At 45.2% G+C, this 21,367-nt stretch overlaps 1 long non-coding RNA gene across 1 annotated transcript; it reads left to right on the forward strand.

The window, feature by feature from the left end:
• The first annotated feature begins 12,577 nt into the window (after window positions 1-12,577).
• On the forward strand, window positions 12,578-17,485 carry LOC140693835 (uncharacterized). The gene is made up of 3 exons (XR_012069538.1): window positions 12,578-12,738; window positions 17,111-17,181; window positions 17,390-17,485. It is a non-coding gene; the product is annotated as an uncharacterized lncRNA (long non-coding RNA).
• The last annotated feature ends 3,882 nt before the right edge of the window (window positions 17,486-21,367 follow it).

Below are 21,367 nucleotides of genomic sequence, written 5' to 3' on the forward strand. Positions count from 1 at the left end.
CCGAACCTGCACTGGTTTCCATTCCCTGCTTTGCATTCTCCTGCTTCCAGGTGTCCTGAGGCCTCATCCTGTCTTTGGGAGTAACAGACCTCTCTTCGGCCAGTGTCCTATGCTAAGGGCTGGGTGAGTGGATGTTTCCATTGCTCTGTACATGGGAGCGAGTGAGTGCAGGTTGCACTTCTTCTCTGCCAACTGGGCATCGATGAATCAACACTATCCAGATACATTTCACAGAAATGTGATATTTGCTTAGCTCTTTGTTTCTATACAGCCGTGGTGGGAGGGATTGTCCGAAGACAACTATTTTGACATTGTGTTGATATCCCATTTGCAGTCTTTAAGAAGTTTAACAGAACTCATTTACATGTTTTGGGAGTTATACGAAAATGGAGTTAATTTTTGAAACACACTAAATCGACCTAGAAGCCAGACTTGTCAATTTTGGTAACATTGTGTCAGCTCTACGGAAAAGCTAGACAGATAGAATGCAAACTAGCAGTCCAAACTGTTCAAGGGGTCATGTCAGCTCTTTAAGGTTGAAGCCTCCGAAACCAACAGGAACCATGAAATAACTTTTGGAAACATGGAATAACCCCCAACCTTGGATACACTTGTGCATGTGGTGCCCTGTATCCCAATGACACCTACTGGCCAATGTTGGCATTTCAAGGGGTAACATCCCTCTCTAGGAAAATACAAGAGGAAACAACCCAAATATATACATTTAGGTTTGAATCCAAAAGCACCTAGAGGCATTCTAGCTAGGAGAATCCTGCTGCAGTTATGCTAGTCTATTGAGAACCAGGTGTTTTTCTATCAGTGTTGAGAACGCTTAATCATCCGATCCTGTAGTTTAAAGCCATTTAACGCAACCAAGTCTGCACCCCCATGATATAGTGCCCCCGGGGGCTTGACTCAAGTGAAAGACGATCCACATAAGCTGTGTCTTTAATATCATTGGCGACTTTTACAGTTCAGTTCACTTTCTGACTTGTACTATTTACATTCACTGTCTTGAAAAACTGAAGCCTAATACAGATTCATGTTCAGTCAAAGATTCCCCTCACTTACCACACTCCCTTCACCCCAGGGAAGACATAAACACAACATTTGCTGAATCTAGCGGAAGGACATCGTTTCTAGGTGTGAGCTAAGTATTCAATTTTATCTATTTCAGCCGAGACTATTTGACCTTTAAGGTGTTCACTGTTGTTCACAGAGAGTGAAGCTGGAGGAACTCTGATTCTAGGAGGGGCTTGCTCTTCTCGTAATGGCTTCATTGCAGCTCAGGTACTGATCCTTCAAAATGGATGCCTGAGTGGAGGGGAGGCAAGGGCAAGTGCTCACTAGCTAGGCCCAAACCTGGGAAAAGGCTTACCTGGGCTTGTTGAATTTTGGTCTGAATGGCTTGGGAATGCCCCTTGGGACGTGTGGATTCTCACGACCTCTTCCAAGAAAAGGAGCGTTTTGATCATCTCTGCCATTTCTTCTCCTTCAGACGTCAGGGACCTTGGACCCGTTATTGGAGAAGAGAATTGAGGAACTTCCTCAAGTCCACGTTGGCACTCCGTATGTTTCTGCCTGTATCAGTGAGTTTCAATATGTCTCATGAATGTCTTTTGAGCCTGGTATCCTCTACAGCTGTCTCCACGCCAGTATTCTCCATTGTAGCAGAACATCTCTCATCCATGTGTTCGCATCTCTCCTCAATCCGTGCAGCCAGCTTATCGGCCAGCTTCTCTTCGTGTCTCCCCTAAAGTCGACTTCACCAGGACTGGGCAAGTCTGAAAGTACCTCGGAGCCTGACCAGTAAGCTGATGACAGGCAGATCTTCCACTGTCTGCCCTTTCAGGTTCTGGAAACTGACCTGTGACCTCAGGTCTTTGGGCAGCAGCAGTATCTCGAACTTACACAGCTTCCCGGACCAAACACCTAAGCCAAGCTCCACAGAGGGCGGCAGCCCCTCCATCACACTGATCCACCCACAGAACTCTGCCCGGTTACCTAGGATCCAACAGCCACAACAAGCCTCGCGGTAAACACCAACATTCCACCTGGAATCCAACCGCTAACTGCCATCCCCAATGGCTGCTGCATCTTGTCAGTGTTGGGGGAGGGGCTGCATCCGACGAGAGGTTCCTAAGGTAAATGTGATTCTACCCACTAGCGTCCCATGGGCCTTTCTTCTTCCCTCTTTCCTTTTGTTCAGAGCTCTATGCACCGTACCAATGGAGGGAAGTGTGTCCCTTTTCAGTTGATGGTTTCACACGTCTTTAAACTTTCTAACAGTTCACAGTACACAGGGACCCACTAAAGGAGACTTATGTTCCTATAATATCCGTACACCCGGAATACATATGCGTCGCCTGAGTTCTGCTGAAACACCCACACTCCCAGGACATGGATCCATTGGATTCATGGGGGCTGAAATTCCAAGAAATGAAACCAACCCCAATGTGCACTTTGCTGTCGGTCTCTTTTGCACTTAGTACACTTTGGCAGAGCTACTTGCCTTTGTTATAGGCTTCTTACATTTCTTCTCTACGTAGCCTAGAATATGGCATTCCTTCATCCTGTTGGAAGACATACAAGTCTACATCACGGACTAGGAAACCATTTGATTCCAAATCGGCATTAGTGTTAGGTCACGATATGCTCTTATGAATCAAAATTTACGAATATGAATGCACGCTTCTGATTTCCGAATACAAGTGTGCTGAGTACATGCAAGCCACGATACTGGGTCGATGCGTTCTGAATGACCCTTGACCTCACCTTGAGTATTTTCTTTTGAATACTCATGGTTCCCTTTGTATATGTCAGCCAACCATACCATTTTGGTGCTTGTTTGTTGGTTTGATTCTTTGTTGGTCTTCTTCTCGCTTGTTTTGCAAACACGTCAGGCCATGCATCTCTCCTTTCGCTTCAAACAGAGTCAAATAAGCTGATTCACTTAAGAGAGTGCTTCCAATCACCTATGATTTCCTGCTTCCCTCTCCCATCTTTAGGGTTTTGATGTCCTCCTTAAGTTCTTCTTCTTTCTTCTCTGCCACACATGCTCTTCTTGCATTTCCAATAATGGTTTCTTCTTTCCATTCCATCTTGCTGCTTTTCTATTCAGGGGAGTTTTCTCAACCTTTCTTTTAGAAAAACTTTTGAACTGCTGAATTCTTTTAAGATTTGCCGGTCTGTAGAATTCTCTAGCTCTGCCGTTATTTGAAATGGTGTTCATGTGGCATAGGCTACCCTAGGTGGCAGCATTTGGCCATTCAGGATATGGTCTGTGTCCTGGCACTCCTCCCTGTCCTGCAATATTGCTGCCGAGATATCAGCTGAAACCCCTCTGGAGGTTTCCTTGTGACTATGTTGTTTCCTCCAGGTGCATTTTAAATCACTCGGATATTCGTGAACTTTGTTGATTTGAATCATACAGCTGCTGGTAGGTCTATTGGGATTCCACCTCCTTCGGATGCTGTGTAATTCCTGAATTCGCATAGATGATTCTTTCTTGGCTTTCAGCAAGTTTCAGTCTGATTTTTCTACAGATAAATTTTCAGACATTTTTTGTTTCTTTATCTCTTGCTTTTCCATCTGGGACTCATGATTTCTATTCTTTCATGCCCTGTCTTAACCCAGGGTTCAACTGCAATGTTTTCATTTGTTTGCACTTGCTTTCCTATGTCTGCTTCTGACCGAGGTTTTTCTCTTCCCCTGTCTTCACAGTCATTCACGCGTCCCTCTGCATTATCTAGTCTGCTAAGGACTGAACTTTAGCCCTGATATTATCACAACCATTGAGTTTCCTGATATTTTTGGCTCGTGTTGAGACTTTCTCTTCCCCTTTTCTGGTATTCTGCCTTTTGTGATTCTGAGACACTGGTGTTCTTCAGTGTTTTCCTGACCTTCATTTTCAACACTTGTTCTGGATAGCGTTTTGCAGACTAGTTGTTTGAAAGCTTATCTTTTGCGCCTTCAATATCTTTGGAACTGAAAATGGTACTTCCTGTTTCTTTTACTGTTCTTCTTCATCTCTACTGGTCAGGTAATATCAGGTATCTAATGTAGACTTCTAGGGCTTTGTTAATTGAAAATTTTAGACTCTTGTCTCTACGCAATTCCATGGGATTTCTGTGAGGACAATTTCTCCTAGGCATTGATGCCATAACCTGTACCTGTGTGTGTTGTTTGGTATATCTCCAATTGCTGGTGTTGCATTAGTTGTGATGAACAACCCATACTACTTCGATTAGCATAACTTCATTTTGATTATACTTATCTCACACTTCTGAAAGTGCACAGGACACTTCCTCTTGTGGAAATGAAGCTTCTAAAAGTTCTCAGCTCTGCATTCTTCTCTATGTCATTTTGGAGTGTTTCCAAAACAGCAAACTGAGAGTGCTCTGCTGCTTTTTATTGCCACGGGAATGTCCCAATGAAATCAGTTCTTTCCAGAGCTTCTCTGTCTACAGAAACACCAGTGGAAGCATATCTATGGATGTCACATATCAGGGCCTGCTGGAATGATCCCGCAGACCTTCCTTGTTGTCCTAGGTGCCGTACCGTGCCGGTGCCATCCAAAATGTAGCATCCGCTTTTGGGAGATAGTGCTGAAGGGAATGCTTCCTCTTCTCACGCTGTGGACTTGGACCACTCTTCCTTGTCCTCTCATCCTTGTGGCACGGGTGCACGAAGGCAACCACAGAGTTGTTGCGCATCCTGTGACTCAAACCAAACCATAATCCCAGCCCAGGTTATGAATGTAGCATATCCTAAGGCTTTTCATTCTGATTTCAAATTCAAGGCCCCCTGGATCCCTCAGACCAGATGCACGATATCTCTGATTCAGCCCCACACGTGCTCTATTGGCAAAATTCCCAATTGGTCCCTGGTCCTGCAGATGTACTGGGTGTGGCCATGGGACATATCGGTAATGGCAACCGCGCGACCAGTGTGGTTGATTTATTATTGGTACACAGTTCGGTTTGCTCTCTTGATTCGACCCACCACATCCCACAACGCACTCCAGATCCCTGAGACTCAGCGTGTGCCATCATCGGTAGCTCTATGCCTCACTGACCATTGCCTCTGCTACCTCAAATTTGGCAGCTGGGATCTTGGTCTCAGAATTAACTGTGGGGATATTTTGCGCTGGTTTCTTTGAGTTCTCTCAGCCAAGCATCTGCTGTGCACTCTTGTAAATCTCAGCACATCACCTTCAAACCCATGTCTCCTGTCCGCTTGAGAGTGTGCGTCCAAGTTAAACAGAGTTTCACCCTCGTTGCTCCATCACCAGGGGTCCGAACCTGCACTGGTTTCCATTCCCTGCTTTGCATTCTCCTGCTTCCAGGTGTCCTGAGGCCTCATCCTGTCTTTGGGAGTAACAGACCTCTCTTCGGCCAGTGTCCTATGCTAAGGGCTGGGTGAGTGGATGTTTCCATTGCTCTGTACATGGGAGCGAGTGAGTGCAGGTTGCACTTCTTCTCTGCCAACTGGGCATCGATGAATCAACACTATCCAGATACATTTCACAGAAATGTGATATTTGCTTAGCTCTTTGTTTCTATACAGCCGTGGTGGGAGGGATTGTCCGAAGACAACTATTTTGACATTGTGTTGATATCCCATTTGCAGTCTTTAAGAAGTTTAACAGAACTCATTTACATGTTTTGGGAGTTATACGAAAATGGAGTTATTTTTTGAAACACACTAAATCGACCTAGAAGCCAGACTTGTCAATTTTGGTAACATTGTGTCAGCTCTACGGAAAAGCTAGACAGATAGAATGCAAACTAGCAGTCCAAACTGTTCAAGGGGTCATGTCAGCTCTTTAAGGTTGAAGCCTCCGAAACCAACAGGAACCATGAAATAACTTTTGGAAACATGGAATAACCCCCAACCTTGGATACACTTGTGCATGTGGTGCCCTGTATCCCAATGACACCTACTGGCCAATGTTGGCATTTCAAGGGGTAACATCCCTCTCTAGGAAAATACAAGAGGAAACAACCCAAATATATACATTTAGGTTTGAATCCAAAAGCACCTAGAGGCATTCTAGCTAGGAGAATCCTGCTGCAGTTATGCTAGTCTATTGAGAACCAGGTGTTTTTCTATCAGGGTTGAGAACGCTTAATCATCCGATCCTGTAGTTTAAAGCCATTTAACGCAACCAAGTCTGCACCCCCATGATATAGTGCCCCCGGGGGCTTGACTCAAGTGAAAGACGATCCACATAAGCTGTGTCTTTAATGTCATTGGCGACTTTTACAGTTCAGTTCACTTTCTGACTTGTACTATTTACATTCACTGTCTTGAAAAACTGAAGCCTAATACAGATTCATGTTCAGTCAAAGATTCCCCTCACTTACCACACTCCCTTCACCCCAGGGAAGACATAAACACAACATTTGCTGAATCTAGCGGAAGGACATCGTTTCTAGGTGTGAGCTAAGTATTCAATTTTATCTATTTCAGCCGAGACTATTTGACCTTTAAGGTGTTCACTGTTGTTCACAGAGAGTGAAGCTGGAGGAACTCTGATTCTAGGAGGGGCTTGCTCTTCTCGTAATGGCTTCATTGCAGCTCAGGTACTGATCCTTCAAAATGGATGCCTGAGTGGAGGGGAGGCAAGGGCAAGTGCTCACTAGCTAGGCCCAAACCTGGGAAAAGGCTTACCTGGGCTTGTTGAATTTTGGTCTGAATGGCTTGGGAATGCCCCTTGGGACGTGTGGATTCTCACGACCTCTTCCAAGAACAGGAGCGTTTTGATCATCTCTGCCATTTCTTCTCCTTCAGACGTCAGGGACCTTGGACCCGTTATTGGAAAAGAGAATTGAGGAACTTCCTCAAGTCCACGTTGGCACTCCGTATGTTTCTGCCTGTATCAGTGAGTTTCAATATGTCTCATGAATGTCTTTTGAGCCTGGTATCCTCTACAGCTGTCTCCACGCCAGTATTCTCCATTGTAGCAGAACATCTCTCATCCATGTGTTCGCATCTCTCCTCAATCCGTGCAGCCAGCTTATCGGCCAGCTTCTCTTCGTGTCTCCCCTAAAGTCGACTTCACCAGGACTGGGCAAGTCTGAAAGTACCTCGGAGCCTGACCAGTAAGCTGATGACAGGCAGATCTTCCACTGTCTGCCCTTTCAGGTTCTGGAAACTGACCTGTGACCTCAGGTCTTTGGGCAGCAGCAGTATCTCGAACTTACACAGCTTCCCGGACCAAACACCTAAGCCAAGCTCCACAGAGGGCGGCAGCCCCTCCATCACACTGATCCACCCACAGAACTCTGCCCGGTTACCTAGGATCCAACAGCCACAACAAGCCTCGCGGTAAACACCAACATTCCACCTGGAATCCAACCGCTAACTGCCATCCCCAATGGCTGCTGCATCTTGTCAGTGTTGGGGGAGGGGCTGCATCCGACGAGAGGTTCCTAAGGTAAATGTGATTCTACCCACTAGCGTCCCATGGGCCTTTCTTCTTCCCTCTTTCCTTTTGTTCAGAGCTCTATGCACCGTACCAATGGAGGGAAGTGTGTCCCTTTTCAGTTGATGGTTTCACACGTCTTTAAACTTTCTAACAGTTCACAGTACACAGGGACCCACTAAAGGAGACTTATGTTCCTATAATATCCGTACACCCGGAATACATATGCGTCGCCTGATTTCTGCTGAAACACCCACACTCCCAGGACATGGATCCATTGGATTCATGGGGGCTGAAATTCCAAGAAATGAAACCAACCCCAATGTGCACTTTGCTATCGGTCTCTTTTGCACTTAGTACACTTTGGCAGAGCTACTTGCCTTTGTTATAGGCTTCTTACATTTCTTCTCTACGTAGCCTAGAATATGGCATTCCTTCATCCTGTTGGAAGACATACAAGTCTACATCACGGACTAGGAAACCATTTGATTCCAAATCGGCATTAGTGTTAGGTCACGATATGCTCTTATGAATCAAAATTTACGAATATGAATGCACGCTTCTGATTTCCGAATACAAGTGTGCTGAGTACATGCAAGCCACGATACTGGGTCGATGCGTTCTGAATGACCCTTGACCTCACCTTGAGTATTTTCTTTTGAATACTCATGGTTCCCTTTGTATATGTCAGCCAACCATACCATTTTGGTGCTTGTTTGTTGGTTTGATTCTTTGTTGGTCTTCTTCTCGCTTGTTTTGCAAACACGTCAGGCCATGCATCTCTCCTTTCGCTTCAAACAGAGTCAAATAAGCTGATTCACTTAAGAGAGTGCTTCCAATCACCTATGATTTCCTGCTTCCCTCTCCCATCTTTAGGGTTTTGATGTCCTCCTTAAGTTCTTCTTCTTTCTTCTCTGCCACACATGCTCTTCTTGCATTTCCAATAATGGTTTCTTCTTTCCATTCCATCTTGCTGCTTTTCTATTCAGGGGAGTTTTCTCAACCTTTCTTTTAGAAAAACTTTTGAACTGCTGAATTCTTTTAAGATTTGCCGGTCTGTAGAATTCTCTAGCTCTGCCGTTATTTGAAATGGTGTTCATGTGGCATAGGCTACCCTAGGTGGCAGCATTTGGCCATTCAGGATATGGTCTGTGTCCTGGCACTCCTCCCTGTCCTGCAATATTGCTGCCGAGATATCAGCTGAAACCCCTCTGGAGGTTTCCTTGTGACTATGTTGTTTCCTCCAGGTGCATTTTAAATCACTCGGATATTCGTGAACTTTGTTGATTTGAATCATACAGCTGCTGGTAGGTCTATTGGGATTCCACCTCCTTCGGATGCTGTGTAATTCCTGAATTCGCATAGATGATTCTTTCTTGGCTTTCAGCAAGTTTCAGTCTGATTTTTCTACAGATAAATTTTCAGACATTTTTTGTTTCTTTATCTCTTGCTTTTCCATCTGGGACTCATGATTTCTATTCTTTCATGCCCTGTCTTAACCCAGGGTTCAACTGCAATGTTTTCATTTGTTTGCACTTGCTTTCCTATGTCTGCTTCTGACCGAGGTTTTTCTCTTCCCCTGTCTTCACAGTCATTCACGCGTCCCTCTGCATTATCTAGTCTGCTAAGGACTGAATTTTAGCCCTGATATTATCACAACCATTGAGTTTCCTGATATTTTTGGCTCGTGTTGAGACTTTCTCTTCCCCTTTTCTGGTATTCTGCCTTTTGTGATTCTGAGACACTGGTGTTCTTCAGTGTTTTCCTGACCTTCATTTTCAACACTTGTTCTGGATAGCGTTTTGCAGACTAGTTGTTTGAAAGCTTATCTTTTGCGCCTTCAATATCTTTGGAACTGAAAATGGTACTTCCTGTTTCTTTTACTGTTCTTCTTCATCTCTACTGGTCAGGTAATATCAGGTATCTAATGTAGACTTCTAGGGCTTTGTTAATTGAAAATTTTAGACTCTTGTCTCTACGCAATTCCATGGGATTTCTGTGAGGACAATTTCTCCTAGGCATTGATGCCATAACCTGTACCTGTGTGTGTTGTTTGGTATATCTCCAATTGCTGGTGTTGCATTAGTTGTGATGAACAACCCATACTACTTCGATTAGCATAACTTCATTTTGATTATACTTATCTCACACTTCTGAAAGTGCACAGGACACTTCCTCTTGTGGAAATGAAGCTTCTAAAAGTTCTCAGCTCTGCATTCTTCTCTATGTCATTTTGGAGTGTTTCCAAAACAGCAAACTGAGAGTGCTCTGCTGCTTTTTATTGCCACGGGAATGTCCCAATGAAATCAGTTCTTTCCAGAGCTTCTCTGTCTACAGAAACACCAGTGGAAGCATATCTATGGATGTCACATATCAGGGCCTGCTGGAATGATCCCGCAGACCTTCCTTGTTGTCCTAGGTGCCGTACCGTGCCGGTGCCATCCAAAATGTAGCATCCGCTTTTGGGAGATAGTGCTGAAGGGAATGCTTCCTCTTCTCACGCTGTGGACTTGGACCACTCTTCCTTGTCCTCTCATCCTTGTGGCACGGGTGCACGAAGGCAACCACAGAGTTGTTGCGCATCCTGTGACTCAAACCAAACCATAATCCCAGCCCAGGTTATGAATGTAGCATATCCTAAGGCTTTTCATTCTGATTTCAAATTCAAGGCCCCCTGGATCCCTCAGACCAGATGCACGATATCTCTGATTCAGCCCCACACGTGCTCTATTGGCAAAATTCCCAATTGGTCCCTGGTCCTGCAGATGTACTGGGTGTGGCCATGGGACATATCGGTAATGGCAACCGCGCGACCAGTGTGGTTGATTTATTATTGGTACACAGTTCGGTTTGCTCTCTTGATTCGACCCACCACATCCCACAACGCACTCCAGATCCCTGAGACTCAGCGTGTGCCATCATCCGTAGCTCTATGCCTCACTGACCATTGCCTCTGCTACCTCAAATTTGGCAGCTGGGATCTTGGTCTCAGAATTAACTGTGGGGATATTTTGCGCTGGTTTCTTTGAGTTCTCTCAGCCAAGCATCTGCTGTGCACTCTTGTAAATCTCAGCACATCACCTTCAAACCCATGTCTCCTGTCCGCTTGAGAGTGTGCGTCCAAGTTAAACAGAGTTTCACCCTCGTTGCTCCATCACCAGGGGTCCGAACCTGCACTGGTTTCCATTCCCTGCTTTGCATTCTCCTGCTTCCAGGTGTCCTGAGGCCTCATCCTGTCTTTGGGAGTAACAGACCTCTCTTCGGCCAGTGTCCTATGCTAAGGGCTGGGTGAGTGGATGTTTCCATTGCTCTGTACATGGGAGCGAGTGAGTGCAGGTTGCACTTCTTCTCTGCCAACTGGGCATCGATGAATCAACACTATCCAGATACATTTCACAGAAATGTGATATTTGCTTAGCTCTTTGTTTCTATACAGCCGTGGTGGGAGGGATTGTCCGAAGACAACTATTTTGACATTGTGTTGATATCCCATTTGCAGTCTTTAAGAAGTTTAACAGAACTCATTTACATGTTTTGGGAGTTATACGAAAATGGAGTTAATTTTTGAAACACACTAAATCGACCTAGAAGCCAGACTTGTCAATTTTGGTAACATTGTGTCAGCTCTACGGAAAAGCTAGACAGATAGAATGCAAACTAGCAGTCCAAACTGTTCAAGGGGTCATGTCAGCTCTTTAAGGTTGAAGCCTCCGAAACCAACAGGAACCATGAAATAACTTTTGGAAACATGGAATAACCCCCAACCTTGGATACACTTGTGCATGTGGTGCCCTGTATCCCAATGACACCTACTGGCCAATGTTGGCATTTCAAGGGGTAACATCCCTCTCTAGGAAAATACAAGAGGAAACAACCCAAATATATACATTTAGGTTTGAATCCAAAAGCACCTAGAGGCATTCTAGCTAGGAGAATCCTGCTGCAGTTATGCTAGTCTATTGAGAACCAGGTGTTTTTCTATCAGTGTTGAGAACGCTTAATCATCCGATCCTGTAGTTTAAAGCCATTTAACGCAACCAAGTCTGCACCCCCATGATATAGTGCCCCCGGGGGCTTGACTCAAGTGAAAGACGATCCACATAAGCTGTGTCTTTAATGTCATTGGCGACTTTTACAGTTCAGTTCACTTTCTGACTTGTACTATTTACATTCACTGTCTTGAAAAACTGAAGCCTAATACAGATTCATGTTCAGTCAAAGATTCCCCTCACTTACCACACTCCCTTCACCCCAGGGAAGACATAAACACAACATTTGCTGAATCTAGCGGAAGGACATCGTTTCTAGGTGTGAGCTAAGTATTCAATTTTATCTATTTCAGCCGAGACTATTTGACCTTTAAGGTGTTCACTGTTGTTCACAGAGAGTGAAGCTGGAGGAACTCTGATTCTAGGAGGGGCTTGCTCTTCTCGTAATGGCTTCATTGCAGCTCAGGTACTGATCCTTCAAAATGGATGCCTGAGTGGAGGGGAGGCAAGGGCAAGTGCTCACTAGCTAGGCCCAAACCTGGGAAAAGGCTTACCTGGGCTTGTTGAATTTTGGTCTGAATGGCTTGGGAATGCCCCTTGGGACGTGTGGATTCTCACGACCTCTTCCAAGAACAGGAGCGTTTTGATCATCTCTGCCATTTCTTCTCCTTCAGACGTCAGGGACCTTGGACCCGTTATTGGAGAAGAGAATTGAGGAACTTCCTCAAGTCCACGTTGGCACTCCGTATGTTTCTGCCTGTATCAGTGAGTTTCAATATGTCTCATGAATGTCTTTTGAGCCTGGTATCCTCTACAGCTGTCTCCACGCCAGTATTCTCCATTGTAGCAGAACATCTCTCATCCATGTGTTCGCATCTCTCCTCAATCCGTGCAGCCAGCTTATCGGCCAGCTTCTCTTCGTGTCTCCCCTAAAGTCGACTTCACCAGGACTGGGCAAGTCTGAAAGTACCTCGGAGCCTGACCAGTAAGCTGATGACAGGCAGATCTTCCACTGTCTGCCCTTTCAGGTTCTGGAAACTGACCTGTGACCTCAGGTCTTTGGGCAGCAGCAGTATCTCGAACTTACACAGCTTCCCGGACCAAAGACCTAAGCCAAGCTCCACAGAGGGCGGCAGCCCCTCCATCACACTGATCCACCCACAGAACTCTGCCCGGTTACCTAGGATCCAACAGCCACAACAAGCCTCGCGGTAAACACCAACATTCCACCTGGAATCCAACCGCTAACTGCCATCCCCAATGGCTGCTGCATCTTGTCAGTGTTGGGGGAGGGGCTGCATCCGACGAGAGGTTCCTAAGGTAAATGTGATTCTACCCACTAGCGTCCCATGGGCCTTTCTTCTTCCCTCTTTCCTTTTGTTCAGAGCTCTATGCACCGTACCAATGGAGGGAAGTGTGTCCCTTTTCAGTTGATGGTTTCACACGTCTTTAAACTTTCTAACAGTTCACAGTACACAGGGACCCACTAAAGGAGACTTATGTTCCTATAATATCCGTACACCCGGAATACATATGCGTCGCCTGATTTCTGCTGAAACACCCACACTCCCAGGACATGGATCCATTGGATTCATGGGGGCTGAAATTCCAAGAAATGAAACCAACCCCAATGTGCACTTTGCTGTCGGTCTCTTTTGCACTTAGTACACTTTGGCAGAGCTACTTGCCTTTGTTATAGGCTTCTTACATTTCTTCTCTACGTAGCCTAGAATATGGCATTCCTTCATCCTGTTGGAAGACCTACAAGTCTACATCACGGACTAGGAAACCATTTGATTCCAAATCGGCATTAGTGTTAGGTCACGATATGCTCTTATGAATCAAAATTTACGAATATGAATGCACGCTTCTGATTTCCGAATACAAGTGTGCTGAGTACATGCAAGCCACGATACTGGGTCGATGCGTTCTGAATGACCCTTGACCTCACCTTGAGTATTTTCTTTTGAATACTCATGGTTCCCTTTGTATATGTCAGCCAACCATACCATTTTGGTGCTTGTTTGTTGGTTTGATTCTTTGTTGGTCTTCTTCTCGCTTGTTTTGCAAACACGTCAGGCCATGCATCTCTCCTTTCGCTTCAAACAGAGTCAAATAAGCTGATTCACTTAAGAGAGTGCTTCCAATCACCTATGATTTCCTGCTTCCCTCTCCCATCTTTAGGGTTTTGATGTCCTCCTTAAGTTCTTCTTCTTTCTTCTCTGCCACACATGCTCTTCTTGCATTTCCAATAATGGTTTCTTCTTTCCATTCCATCTTGCTGCTTTTCTATTCAGGGGAGTTTTCTCAACCTTTCTTTTAGAAAAACTTTTGAACTGCTGAATTCTTTTAAGATTTGCCGGTCTGTAGAATTCTCTAGCTCTGCCGTTATTTGAAATGGTGTTCATGTGGCATAGGCTACCCTAGGTGGCAGCATTTGGCCATTCAGGATATGGTCTGTGTCCTGGCACTCCTCCCTGTCCTGCAATATTGCTGCCGAGATATCAGCTGAAACCCCTCTGGAGGTTTCCTTGTGACTATGTTGTTTCCTCCAGGTGCATTTTAAATCACTCGGATATTCGTGAACTTTGTTGATTTGAATCATACAGCTGCTGGTAGGTCTATTGGGATTCCACCTCCTTCGGATGCTGTGTAATTCCTGAATTCGCATAGATGATTCTTTCTTGGCTTTCAGCAAGTTTCAGTCTGATTTTTCTACAGATAAATTTTCAGACATTTTTTGTTTCTTTATCTCTTGCTTTTCCATCTGGGACTCATGATTTCTATTCTTTCATGCCCTGTCTTAACCCAGGGTTCAACTGCAATGTTTTCATTTGTTTGCACTTGCTTTCCTATGTCTGCTTCTGACCGAGGTTTTTCTCTTCCCCTGTCTTCACAGTCATTCACGCGTCCCTCTGCATTATCTAGTCTGCTAAGGACTGAATTTTAGCCCTGATATTATCACAACCATTGAGTTTCCTGATATTTTTGGCTCGTGTTGAGACTTTCTCTTCCCCTTTTCTGGTATTCTGCCTTTTGTGATTCTGAGACACTGGTGTTCTTCAGTGTTTTCCTGACCTTCATTTTCAACACTTGTTCTGGATAGCGTTTTGCAGACTAGTTGTTTGAAAGCTTATCTTTTGCGCCTTCAATATCTTTGGAACTGAAAATGGTACTTCCTGTTTCTTTTACTGTTCTTCTTCATCTCTACTGGTCAGGTAATATCAGGTATCTAATGTAGACTTCTAGGGCTTTGTTAATTGAAAATTTTAGACTCTTGTCTCTACGCAATTCCATGGGATTTCTGTGAGGACAATTTCTCCTAGGCATTGATGCCATAACCTGTACCTGTGTGTGTTGTTTGGTATATCTCCAATTGCTGGTGTTGCATTAGTTGTGATGAACAACCCATACTACTTCGATTAGCATAACTTCATTTTGATTATACTTATCTCACACTTCTGAAAGTGCACAGGACACTTCCTCTTGTGGAAATGAAGCTTCTAAAAGTTCTCAGCTCTGCATTCTTCTCTATGTCATTTTGGAGTGTTTCCAAAACAGCAAACTGAGAGTGCTCTGCTGCTTTTTATTGCCACGGGAATGTCCCAATGAAATCAGTTCTTTCCAGAGCTTCTCTGTCTACAGAAACACCAGTGGAAGCATATCTATGGATGTCACATATCAGGGCCTGCTGGAATGATCCCGCAGACCTTCCTTGTTGTCCTAGGTGCCGTACCGTGCCGGTGCCATCCAAAATGTAGCATCCGCTTTTGGGAGATAGTGCTGAAAGGAATGCTTCCTCTTCTCACGCTGTGGACTTGGACCACTCTTCCTTGTCCTCTCATCCTTGTGGCACGGGTGCACGAAGGCAACCACAGAGTTGTTGCGCATCCTGTGACTCAAACCAAACCATAATCCCAGCCCAGGTTATGAATGTAGCATATCCTAAGGCTTTTCATTCTGATTTCAAATTCAAGGCCCCCTGGATCCCTCAGACCAGATGCACGATATCTCTGATTCAGCCCCACACGTGCTCTATTGGCAAAATTCCCAATTGGTCCCTGGTCCTGCAGATGTACTGGGTGTGGCCATGGGACATATCGGTAATGGCAACCGCGCGACCAGTGTGGTTGATTTATTATTGGTACACAGTTCGGTTTGCTCTCTTGATTCGACCCACCACATCCCACAACGCACTCCAGATCCCTGAGACTCAGCGTGTGCCATCATCGGTAGCTCTATGCCTCACTGACCATTGCCTCTGCTACCTCAAATTTGGCAGCTGGGATCTTGGTCTCAGAATTAACTGTGGGGATATTTTGCGCTGGTTTCTTTGAGTTCTCTCAGCCAAGCATCTGCTGTGCACTCTTGTAAATCTCAGCACATCACCTTCAAACCCATGTCTCCTGTCCGCTTGAGAGTGTGCGTCCAAGTTAAACAGAGTTTCACCCTCGTTGCTCCATCACCAGGGGTCCGAACCTGCACTGGTTTCCATTCCCTGCTTTGCATTCTCCTGCTTCCAGGTGTCCTGAGGCCTCATCCTGTCTTTGGGAGTAACAGACCTCTCTTCGGCCAGTGTCCTATGCTAAGGGCTGGGTGAGTGGATGTTTCCATTGCTCTGTACATGGGAGCGAGTGAGTGCAGGTTGCACTTCTTCTCTGCCAACTGGGCATCGATGAATCAACACTATCCAGATACATTTCACAGAAATGTGATATTTGCTTAGCTCTTTGTTTCTATACAGCCGTGGTGGGAGGGATTGTCCGAAGACAACTATTTTGACATTGTGTTGATATCCCATTTGCAGTCTTTAAGAAGTTTAACAGAACTCATTTACATGTTTTGGGAGTTATACGAAAATGGAGTTATTTTTTGAAACACACTAAATCGACCTAGAAGCCAGACTTGTCAATTTTGGTAACATTGTGTCAGCTCTACGGAAAAGCTAGACAGATAGAATGCAAACTAGCAGTCCAAACTGTTCAAGGGGTCATGTCAGCTCTTTAAGGTTGAAGCCTCCGAAACCAACAGGAACCATGAAATAACTTTTGGAAACATGGAATAACCCCCAACCTTGGATACACTTGTGCATGTGGTGCCCTGTATCCCAATGACACCTACTGGCCAATGTTGGCATTTCAAGGGGTAACATCCCTCTCTAGGAAAATACAAGAGGAAACAACCCAAATATATACATTTATGTTTGAATCCAAAAGCACCTAGAGGCATTCTAGCTAGGAGAATCCTGCTGCAGTTATGCTAGTCTATTGAGAACCAGGTGTTTTTCTATCAGTGTTGAGAACGCTTAATCATCCGATCCTGTAGTTTAAAGCCATTTAACGCAACCAAGTCTGCACCCCCATGATATAGTGCCCCCGGGGGCTTGACTCAAGTGAAAGACGATCCACATAAGCTGTGTCTTTAATGTCATTGGCGACTTTTACAGTTCAGTTCACTTTCTGACTGGCACTATTTACCTTCACTGTCTTGAAAAACTGAAGCCTAATACAGATTCATGTTCAGTCAAAGATTCCCCTCACTTACCACACTCCCTTCACCCCAGGGAAGACATAAACACAACATTTGCTGAATCTAGCGGAAGGACATCGTTTCTAGGTGTGAGCTAAGTATTCAATTTTATCTATTTCAGCCGAGACTATTTGACCTTTAAGGTGTTCACTGTTGTTCACAGAGAGTGAAGCTGGAGGAACTCTGATTCTAGGAGGGGCTTGCTCTTCTCGTAATGGCTTCATTGCAGCTCAGGTACTGATCCTTCAAAATGGATGCCTGAGTGGAGGGGAGGCAAGGGCAAGTGCTCACTAGCTAGGCCCAAACCTGGGAAAAGGCTTACCTGGGCTTGTTGAATTTTGGTCTGAATGGCTTGGGAATGCCCCTTGGGACGTGTGGATTCTCACGACCTCTTCCAAGAACAGGAGCGTTTTGATCATCTCTGCCATTTCTTCTCCTTCAGACGTCAGGGACCTTGGACCCGTTATTGGAGAAGAGAATTGAGGAACTTCCTCAAGTCCACGTTGGCACTCCGTATGTTTCTGCCTGTATCAGTGAGTTTCAATATGTCTCATGAATGTCTTTTGAGCCTGGTATCCTCTACAGCTGTCTCCACGCCAGTATTCTCCATTGTAGCAGAACATCTCTCATCCATGTGTTCGCATCTCTCCTCAATCCGTGTAGCCAGCTTATCGGCCAGCTTCTCTTCGTGTCTCCCCTAAAGTCGACTTCACCAGGACTGGGCAAGTCTGAAAGTACCTCGGAGCCTGACCAGTAAGCTGATGACAGGCAGATCTTCCACTGTCTGCCCTTTCAGGTTCTGGAAACTGACCTGTGACCTCAGGTCTTTGGGCAGCAGCAGTATCTCGAACTTACACAGCTTCCCGGACCAAACACCTAAGCCAAGCTCCACAGAGGGCGGCAGCCCCTCCATCACACTGATCCACCCACAGAACTCTGCCCGGTTACCTAGGATCCAACAGCCACAACAAGCCTCGCGGTACACACCAACATTCCACCTGGAATCCAACCGCTAACTGCCATCCCCAATGGCTGCTGCATCTTGTCAGTGTTGGGGGAGGGGCTGCATCCGACGAGAGGTTCCTAAGGTAAATGTGATTCTACCCACTAGCGTCCCATGGGCCTTTCTTCTTCCCTCTTTCCTTTTGTTCAGAGCTCTATGCACCGTACCAATGGAGGGAAGTGTGTCCCTTTTCAGTTGATGGTTTCACACGTCTTTAAACTTTCTAACAGTTCACAGTACACAGGGACCCACTAAAGGAGACTTATGTTCCTATAATATCTGTACACCCGGAATACATATGCGTCGCCTGATTTCTGCTGAAACACCCACACTCTCAGGACATGGATCCATTGGATTCATGGGGGCTGAAATTCCAAGAAATGAAACCAACCCCAATGTGCACTTTGCTGTCGGTCTCTTTTGCACTTAGTACACTTTGGCAGAGCTACTTGCCTTTGTTATAGGCTTCTTACATTTCTTCTCTACGTAGCCTAGAATATGGCATTCCTTCATCCTGTTGGAAGACCTACAAGTCTACATCACGGACTAGGAAACCATTTGATTCCAAATCGGCATTAGTGTTAGGTCACGATATGCTCTTATGAATCAAAATTTACGAATATGAATGCACGCTTCTGATTTCCGAATACAAGTGTGCTGAGTACATGCAAGCCACGATACTGGGTCGATGCGTTCTGAATGACCCTTGACCTCACCTTGAGTATTTTCTTTTGAATACTCATGGTTCCCTTTGTATATGTCAGCCAACCATACCATTTTGGTGCTTGTTTGTTGGTTTGATTCTTTGTTGGTCTTCTTCTCGCTTGTTTTGCAAACACGTCAGGCCATGCATCTCTCCTTTCGCTTCAAACAGAGTCAAATAAGCTGATTCACTTAAGAGAGTGCTTCCAATCACCTATGATTTCCTGCTTCCCTCTCCCATCTTTAGGGTTTTGATGTCCTCCTTAAGTTCTTCTTCTTTCTTCTCTGCCACACATGCTCTTCTTGCATTTCCAATAATGGTTTCTTCTTTCCATTCCATCTTGCTGCTTTTCTATTCAGGGGAGTTTTCTCAACCTTTCTTTTAGAAAAACTTTTGAACTGCTGAATTCTTTTAAGATTTGCCGGTCTGTAGAATTCTCTAGCTCTGCCGTTATTTGAAATGGTGTTCATGTGGCATAGGCTACCCTAGGTGGCAGCATTTGGCCATTCAGGATATGGTCTGTGTCCTGGCACTCCTCCCTGTCCTGCAATATTGCTGCCGAGATATCAGCTGAAACCCCTCTGGAGGTTTCCTTGTGACTATGTTGTTTCCTCCAGGTGCATTTTAAATCACTCGGATATTCGTGAACTTTGTTGATTTGAATCATACAGCTGCTGGTAGGTCTATTGGGATTCCACCTCCTTCGGATGCTGTGTAATTCCTGAATTCGCATAGATGATTCTTTCTTGGCTTTCAGCAAGTTTCAGTCTGATTTTTCTACAGATAAATTTTCAGACATTTTTTTGTTTCTTTATCTCTTGCTTTTCCATCTGGGACTCATGATTTCTATTCTTTCATGCCCTGTCTTAACCCAGGGTTCAACTGCAATGTTTTCATTTGTTTGCACTTGCTTTCCTATGTCTGCTTCTGACCGAGGTTTTTCTCTTCCCCTGTCTTCACAGTCATTCACGCGTCCCTCTGCATTATCTAGTCTGCTAAGGACTGAATTTTAGCCCTGATATTATCACAACCATTGAGTTTCCTGATATTTTTGGCTCGTGTTGAGACTTTCTCTTCCCCTTTTCTGGTATTCTGCCTTTTGTGATTCTGAGACACTGGTGTTCTTCAGTGTTTTCCTGACCTTCATTTTCAACACTTGTTCTGGATAGCGTTTTGCAGACTAGTTGTTTGAAAGCTTATCTTTTGCGCCTTCAATATCTTTGGAACTGAAAATGGTACTTCCTGTTTCTTTTACTGTTCTTCTTCATCTCTACTGGTCAGGTAATATCAGGTATCTAATGTAGACTTCTAGGGCTTTGTTAATTGAAAATTTTAGACTCTTGTCTCTACGCAATTCCATGGGATTTCTGTGAGGACAATTTCTCCTAGGCATTGATGCCATAACCTGTACCTGTGTGTGTTGTTTGGTATATCTCCAATTGCTGGTGTTGCATTAGTTGTGATGAACAACCCATACTACTTCGATTAGCATAACTTCATTTTGATTATACTTATCTCACACTTCTGAAAGTGCACAGGACACTTCCTCTTGTGGAAATGAAGCTTCTAAAAGTTCTCAGCTCTGCATTCTTCTCTATGTCATTTTGGAGTGTTTCCAAAACAGCAAACTGAGAGTGCTCTGCTGCTTTTTATTGCCACGGGAATGTCCCAATGAAATCAGTTCTTTCCAGAGCTTCTCTGTCTACAGAAACACCAGTGGAAGCATATCTATGGATGTCACATATCAGGGCCTGCTGGAATGATCCCGCAGACCTTCCTTGTTGTCCTAGGTGCCGTACCGTGCCGGTGCCATCCAAAATGTAGCATCCGCTTTTGGGAGATAGTGCTGAAGGGAATGCTTCCTCTTCTCACGCTGTGGACTTGGACCACTCTTCCTTGTCCTCTCATCCTTGTGGCACGGGTGCACGAAGGCAACCACAGAGTTGTTGCGCATCCTGTGACTCAAACCAAACCATAATCCCAGCCCAGGTTATGAATGTAGCATATCCTAAGGCTTTTCATTCTGATTTCAAATTCAAGGCCCCCTGGATCCCTCAGACCAGATGCACGATATCTCTGATTCAGCCCCACACGTGCTCTATTGGCAAAATTCCCAATTGGTCCCTGGTCCTGCAGATGTACTGGGTGTGGCCATGGGACATATCGGTAATCGCAACCGCGCGACCAGTGTGGTTGATTAATTATTGGTACACAGTTCGGTTTGCTCTCTTGATTCGACCCACCACATCCCACAACGCACTCCAGATCCCTGAGACTCAGCGTGTGCCATCATCGGTAGCTCTATGCCTCACTGACCATTGCCTCTGCTACCTCAAATTTGGCAGCTTGGATCTTGGTCTCAGAATTAACTGTGGGGATATTTTGCGCTGGTTTCTTTGAGTTCTCTCAGCCAAGCATCTGCTGTGCACCCTTGAAAATCTCAGCACATCACCTTCAAACCCATGTCTCCTGTCCGCTTGAGAGTGTGCGTCCAAGTTAAACAGAGTTTCACCCTCGTTGCTCCATCACCAGGGGTCCGAACCTGCACTGGTTTCCATTCCCTGCTTTGCATTCTCCTGCTTCCAGGTGTCCTGAGGCCTCATCCTGTCTTTGGGAGTAACAGACCTCTCTTCGGCCAGTGTCCTATGCTAAGGGCTGGGTGAGTGGATGTTTCCATTGCTCTGTACATGGGAGCGAGTGAGTGCAGGTTGCAC

The sequence above is a fragment of the Vicugna pacos genome, unplaced genomic scaffold (genome assembly GCF_048564905.1).
Source record: "Vicugna pacos unplaced genomic scaffold, VicPac4 scaffold_20, whole genome shotgun sequence".
NCBI classification, from domain to species: domain Eukaryota; kingdom Metazoa; phylum Chordata; class Mammalia; order Artiodactyla; family Camelidae; genus Vicugna; species Vicugna pacos.